At 48.7% G+C, this 7,500-nt stretch overlaps 1 protein-coding gene across 1 annotated transcript in view; it reads right to left on the reverse strand.

Moving 5' to 3' along the window:
- Nucleotides 1-7,500, reverse strand: part of grin2db (glutamate receptor, ionotropic, N-methyl D-aspartate 2D, b) — a gene marked incomplete at both ends in the record, with an annotated part of 36,170 nt that overhangs the window by 7,747 nt on the left and 20,923 nt on the right. The window lies entirely within an intron of this gene.

Below are 7,500 nucleotides of genomic sequence, written 5' to 3' on the forward strand. Positions count from 1 at the left end.
GATAAGGTCGTGTATAAGTATGATATCCTCAGTATAATGTCTTACAATCATCTCGTTATAATGACCCATAATTATTAGCAGCCATTTTCTGAGGAAAAAAACGTTCCTTCATTTCTGGGACTACCATTGCAAATACACATGGCTGAACACTGGGACAAAGACGAAATTCAGTTTTGTAAAACAAATAAAAATTATGAACGCCGTGAATTATGATTAGCTTGTCCCGCTAGCGAGTGGTCACTACACACGTCCCCCCAGAATTCACAAGAACCGGCCCCAAAAAACAGCCAAGGGCTCTGATGACCCGCCCAAAACGACTCTGGTGCGGCTGAGCAGGCACAGGAGACCGAGGCATGGGGAAAACAGCAGGCTGACGTTTAGCTGGCCTCGGACGGCAGGGCAGGGGGGGCGGCAGGTGCCAGGGTTGGTGCCGGGGATGCTCTACCAGGGGGGTGACCACGGCGGGGCGGGTGGGGTGGGCCAACTCAACGGGGCGGTCCAAGTCCAGATGAGCTGGCTTAAGGCGATCCACCGAGACGCGTTCCTTATTACCCCCCATGTCAATAACAAAGGTTTTGTCACCTGCTTCCACGACCCGGTAAGGACCATCATAGGGCGGCTGCAGGGGGCCTTGACGGGTGTCACGGCGGATAAACACATACCCCGCTGCCTGCAGATCAGGCGGGGGACATGCACCTGGGGAACACCGTGGCATGAGGTAGGGATCGGCAGGAAGGACTTGGCCTTGTCCAGCAGAGCACTCCGCTGTTCCGGTGCTGACCAGGGGACCGTAACACAGGGAAGGAACTCCCCCGGGACCCGGAGGGGTTGGCCGTACACCAGCTCAGCAGAGGACGAAAGGAGGTCCTCCTTGAATGAATGAATGAATGAATGAATGAATGAATGAATGAATGAATGAATGGACTTTATTGTCATTGCTACAGTACAGGTACCAAACAACGAAATTTAGGAGGGGTGGCTCCCCTGGTGTTAGGAAAGGGGAAAAAAACACTTTTAGAAAAAGAAAAAATCACAAAAAGGTAAGGAGCTGTACTTAGGTGCAGTACGGAGTCCCAGCATCACCTAAAGAAGTCTGTCGACTCAGCCGTTGCCCCGGAGATCGGCCTTAAGAGCAGCCTTCACGGACCGGTAAAAACGTTCACACAGGCCATTGGCCTGTGGGTGATAAGCTGTAGTGCGGTGGAGGGAGACACCCATGCTAAAGTCCATTACCCGGAAGTGAACTGGGCCCCACCCGATCCTGCCTGGGTGCGAGAGGCTATGTACGGCCTCGAAAGCTTGTTGTCTCCACGCATGTGGAACCACTGGGCGCGGCTGCTCCATAGACACATCACAAAGCAGCGTCACTGAAGGGGACGTACCGCCAAGTGGAGGCCTAACAGTAACCTCCGTCCTGTATGCCTGGATGTCCGGGCTCGAAGCCTGATCCGCAGCCATACGGGCGTTATCGATGCCGAGGTGGACAGCACCGATAGCGGCACGAGAGAGGCAGTCAGCCACGGGGTTGTCCTTCCCCGCCACATGCCGGATGTCCGTGGTGAACTCGGAGATGAAAACCAGATGACGCTGCTGCCTGGCAGACTACAGTTCCAACACCTTAGCCATAGCAAAAACCAACGGCTTGGCAGCGCATGAGAATGTAGGTGTTGTGATGTCCGAGAACTCCAACAGAAGGGGGGAGAAATCGGCAGCCGGCGAGACGGCACTGGACAGTTTCATTGTGGCTGCGTCACTGCACTCACATGACAAAGAGCCGAACGTCTCGTTTACTCTCACTCGTCCCACTCATCACCCGCTAAGAGGCACGGGTGATGTAGTACCAATAAACATAACAACAGTGTTTCATAATTCAGGCCGTGAATTATGATTAGCTTGTCCCGCTAGCGAGTGGTCACTACAACTGTGTGATTATTATTAATGTTATATACTGTTATGGTGCTAAATAACCAATCAACCCTGCAACTGAACCCCTAGCTGTTCTGTATATTTCTTCAGACCATGTGAGTACAAATACAGAAATTCTGCTCCCAGCTAGGGCCAGCGTCCTAAAACAACAATCTGCAGCTAGCGGCTAGCACCTGGCATTCACTCTCCCGGCATGATGCTGAAGTATTCCATCACGCAACTGCTGAACCTCAACAACTGCACCACTTCAACGTGCATTCCAGGCATCAAAAAACGTGGACTTCTACGCCAACCCCGCTACATTCACAGAAGCTTGCATCGAAAGTACTTCATCACATCCATCTGGTTGATGGAGTGCACTGTCGCACGTCTGCCGTGTCATCAGAACACCGCCACTCCTGAAACTAGTAGCGCACCGCTACACACCAAACAGGACAGAACACGTGGAGTGGATTTCAGTGTGCTTCGGCCTCTACGGAGATTCATCACCTCATCCAACGTTAAAATAGAACTCTTTACTGCACATATATCAACAATAAATCCTCCTTCATACAAGAGCACATCATGGCAAAAGGACTAGACATCATGTGCCTTACTGAAACTTGGCACCAGCCTAAGGTTTACTCTGCTCTAAATGAAGCCTGTCCTCCTGGTTGCAGCTATCTGGAGAAAGCTCGCAGTACTGGTCGCGGTGGTGGCCTAGCTGTCATACATCGACTGCTGTCATCAGACCACTTCTCAAAAAACCCACCTAAGACCCAGAAGTCCTCGCCAACCACAGGCCCATCTCCAACCTTCCATTCATATCCAAGGTATTGGAGAAAGCAGTTGCCGTTCAACTCAAGGATTACCTAAATCAAAATAATCTCTTCAAGTTTTTTTAGTCCGGCTTCCGCCCAGGCCACAGCATGGAAACGGCTCTGGTCAGGGTCTCCAACGACCTCCTGATGACAGCAGATACTGGCTCCCCATCCCTCCTCATTCTCCTGGATTTAACAGCACACTGTCCACAACTGGTTCACCTCATACCTCACTGGCAGAACTGAAAACGTCACCCTGGGAAAATCCCACACCCACAACGTCACCTGCCTTGTCCCCCAAGGTGCTGGGCCCCACCTTGTTCACACTATACATGCTCCCCCTTGGCCGCGTCATCCGCAGGCATGGAATGTCATTCCATTGCTATGCGGATGACACACAGCTCTATCTCAGAGTCCACCCCACCTCCTATGCACCCCTGCCACTATCCACACTAACCACCTGCCTGGAGGAGATAGAGGCGTGGATGAAGCTCAACTTCCTACAGCTGAACAGCTCCAAGACTGAAGCCATCCTAGTCGGGAACACCACACCAGGTCCGGTCATCCACCATCACCAGCATCACCTTCTCTGGCCAGAACCTTTGCCCTCTCCACATCAGTCACCAACCTGGGCGTCAAAATGGACCCTCACCTCACCTACGAGACCCACATCAAACACCTGTGCACGACGTCCTTCTACCACCTGAGGAACATCGCCAAACTCCGTCCCACACTCACTCTGGCAGATGCAGAGAAGCTCGTCCACGCCTTTGTCTCCTCCAGGCTGGACCACTGCAATGCACTCCTCATCAGGATTCCTAGTAACTGCCTCCAGAAACTTCAATACATCCAGAACAGCGCTGCTAGGATCCTGATGAGGGTGCGCAATTATGATCACATCACCCCCATCCTCAAATCACTTCACTGGCTCCCCGTCTCCCTCAGAATTGAAGTCAAGGTCTCTCTCCTCACCCACCAGTGCATTCACGGAACTGCCCCCCCCCCCCTACCTCAAGGAACTCCTCCATACCACTCAGACCTCCTCACGCACCCTCCGTTCTACTGCCACCAACCTCCTCAAGACCCCCAGGACCAAGCTCTGCACCATGGGGGATCGGGCTTTCTGCTCAGCTGCTCCCAGGCTGTGGAATGCTCTCCCTGACCACCTAAGGGCACCACAATCTGTGGATGCTTTTAAACAAGGTCTTAAGCTTGACGATTTTAATTGATTATAACTCATTATAAGGGTTTTGTCATTATGATTTCTGATATATATATTTCTGATATATGAGTATAAAGTCCAAAATGGATGAGGAATAAAGTTGATGCTAAGTTGCATTAAGACAATTGTGACAGCAGCTGGTGAAACCGGGAACAAGCCGCCAACCAATCAAAATGTTCAGACTTTTATTCTGAAAAATAAAGAAATGTCAACGTTGTTAAAAATTAATGACACACTCGCTAGTCAAGCCAAAACATTGCAATGCAATCCCCACTACTCTACACTCACCGAATCCATTGCATTGCAATATTTTGGCTTGACTAGCGAGTGTGAAAGTCTGAATAGTCCGTCGGGTTGGTGACCGTTCCCGGTTTCACCAGCTGTTGTCACAATTTATTTAGATCTGGGCTCACACCACCGACTGTTCACACATCTGTGGTCAACTAGTAGATAAGCAAGGTACAGAGGAATGTTACTATCTTTATAGATGATGGTCAACAAATTGGCCATAAAGCATCTGGCACTTATGGGTCTTGGCCTGGAAGTCTAGGATCCTTATTATTTTCCTTGGGAACCAAGTCAGTTAAGATAAAACAGAGTTAAAGAGATGCCTTAGTAAGAATGTCACCATAACAGGTTTATACTAGGTTATAGCAAGACATAATGCATTATACCTGTTGGTAAAGTGTTAGCAAACATTTTCCTACTGTGTGCCCCTGTGCCACCCCTGTGCTGTGTCTTTTCACTTCATGTCGTAGTGCCTCTCCTCTCATCCTCATGTGACCGCTGTAGCACTAGGACCCAGTGGTGATAGGAAGGCGATATAAGCGGGGAGGGTACATCCAACTCATTCTCTGCTTCTGACTGATTGGAACCACCTGGCCGCTCACTTCTCACTGATGCTTCGGGCATTGGTTTCCAGGTTATCATGACCTAGTTGTGACTGCTGAGGAAGGACTGGTGCCTGTTTGTTGAGAAAGCACATGGTCACTCACTCAGACAAACCACATGGTCACTCAGCCAAACCACATGGTCACTCAGCCAAACTTGTTTCTCAGGCAAAATTCAGTTGTCTAGAGTATTTGAAGAGCGATATATGGTACGGAGAACAGAACCTGGGGGCTCTCAGAATAGGATAGGACGGAGGACTAGCCTACCTTGTTTCCTACCCTTATGCCTTTGTGTTTTAGCCTTGCAGTGTTTTTAGAGCAGTTTTATATCTTGTTTCTTTTTTTTTTACCAACAAAATATACTTTCCCAGACTGGTGTCCGATTGTAGGGCAGACCTGCTCCCTTACTCACCTCGTTTGCTGTGTTACTGTGTGCTGTGATACTTTGAACTCTTGGTAGATTGCTGTCATCATACTTGCTGTGCTGTGTATTACCCACTGAGAACCCCTAGCTTTTTTGCTATAGCTCCTACACCATTTGCTGTGCTTATATGCACCCTAAATAACGGTTCACGTCTGTGTTTACCTTCAAGGGCAAAATCCAACCATGGGCCCCCCCTCTTCCCCTCCTAGTAGCACCTGTGCTCTTGCCCTGCAATAGGCCCACACCCTTTTATAGTGTTTTTTGTTTTTCATTCTTGTTATCTGTCTTTTACTATTGTAATAAAGTACTTAAGGTTGTAAACTTAAGTGCGAGGGTGAAGTTGTCGAATAGTTAATATTGCCGTTAGGTAGTTAATACCAAGGTATTACACTTTTAGGACTACTTGCAAATGTTTCCATATGCTACACTCACTTCAATAACCACAAAGTGATAAGGACAAATTACGAAACGGAACATCTTAAAAATAGAAAATGCTTTTTTACCTCAAGGGTGCAGACACCCATAAGCCATAAGAACGCCGTAGTCTGTGTCAATCACCTCCGAGGCCCAAACGGAGACCTTTCTGTAAGCCCTGTCTCATCCTTGTGGCTTTCCCTCCACTTGACTCTGAGTGACTCTTTCATTTCTCTTGCTTTTTCCTGCCTCCTTCAGACTGTATGACTTTACTTTTAGGACTTTTCTCTCTCTCTCTCTCTCTCTCTCTCTCTCTCTCTCTCTCTCTCTCTCTCTCTCTCTCTCTCTCTCTCTCTCTCTCTCTCTCTCTCTCTCTCTCTCTCTCTTCTATTGACTGTTTTGATGGCAGCCGTCTCCTGCCAGCTAAGGCCTGCCAAATCTGGCAGGTGTGTCAAATCCACGCTTACACCTCTGCCATTGCTGGTCAGGTGGAGCTGGCGCGGGCACCGCAGAGCTAGCATGTACCAGCATCAGCCTGGCTCTTTTTTTAGGAAAGAACACAGCTTTGACAGGCTGAGGGCTGCCTGGCGGGGGGGGCTGTCAAACTGCCACGTGTGATATCATGCCAGACATGCCCATGCACAGAACATTACGATGCAACGGTAGGCTAGGCAGCAAAGCATATACTGTACAATCCCATTTTATTCATGGATTTTCCACAAATCTCTGTTGACCGTGGGGCGTGGGCACGGCTTGACTGGACACAAATAGGGAAAGCCGTTAAGTTAAGGTTCCTAGAGCCAAATTCTAACTGTGTTCCACTGGATGGGACAGTATTGACTGTACCTGTGTACACTATCCTGGGGCGTGTTAAACATCCATGCGTGCTAGTGGGAAAGAACTAGAGGAAACAAGAAGAAAGCTCTTTGCCCGGCTGTGCTTCTCTTGTCAGGTGCAGGTAATAGGGTAAGATCAATGAACCGTCTCCCAGGACAATGAATAGAGTGTGTAGAACAACATACTATTGTACTATACCCACCGTAATTCAGACAATCATTGAAGCCATTTGAAGGATGATCCCCCGCCCGCCCCCCAAGAGGCAGTTATAACAAGACTTGACATGATATATAACGGCTAACTGTAGAATCCTGCTACAGAATCGTTTGGACGGCGGCAGTCCTCAAGGAAACCCGAAGGTGAGCCCCTATCCTTCGAGGAACTAATCCTCTTCCTTAGTAATCCCCCACATTATAATACCTAGATCCATCCCCATAGAATACCTTTCCCATGACGAGTGCCATCCACTCCAGAGGAGCGTTGTTCAAGGCGAGCTAACACAGATGTAAGGGGCAAGGCCCCCCCCCCCACAAATCAAACAATCAAACGCAACAACAAATAAAACATGCCATTTCCCCCATTCAAATACATTTTTTAACATTTATTTATCCCGGTCTGGGTGTTTAACTCTTTAACAGGAACGTTATTTAATAGATCTTGGCAGCGAATTGGTATTATCAGTGTGTAAGCAGCTAAAGCGCGGCGTGCCAGAGGCGGCTAAAGGGCTTTGTCCACCACGCCACTAGTAAAGCCGATTTAAAAATACGAGGGGAAAGCCAAACAAGAAGCATCCGATTGAGACAATACAAGAGGATGTGTGTGTGGCAGACTGTGGCAGAAATGACAATTAAGCATTAGTGTTGTTGTGACATCCCAGGGTTAAAGACAGACGCTCTGTTACAGGGTAAATCTCTCTGGCAGTAATCCCATACAACAAGGGATGGACAATGGATAAACATACAGTAGTGTCATATTAACGTACTCTTA

This window comes from Nansenia antarctica (assembly GCF_963989245.1).
Source record: "Nansenia antarctica genome assembly, chromosome: 10".
Lineage (NCBI taxonomy): Eukaryota > Metazoa > Chordata > Actinopteri > Argentiniformes > Microstomatidae > Nansenia > Nansenia antarctica.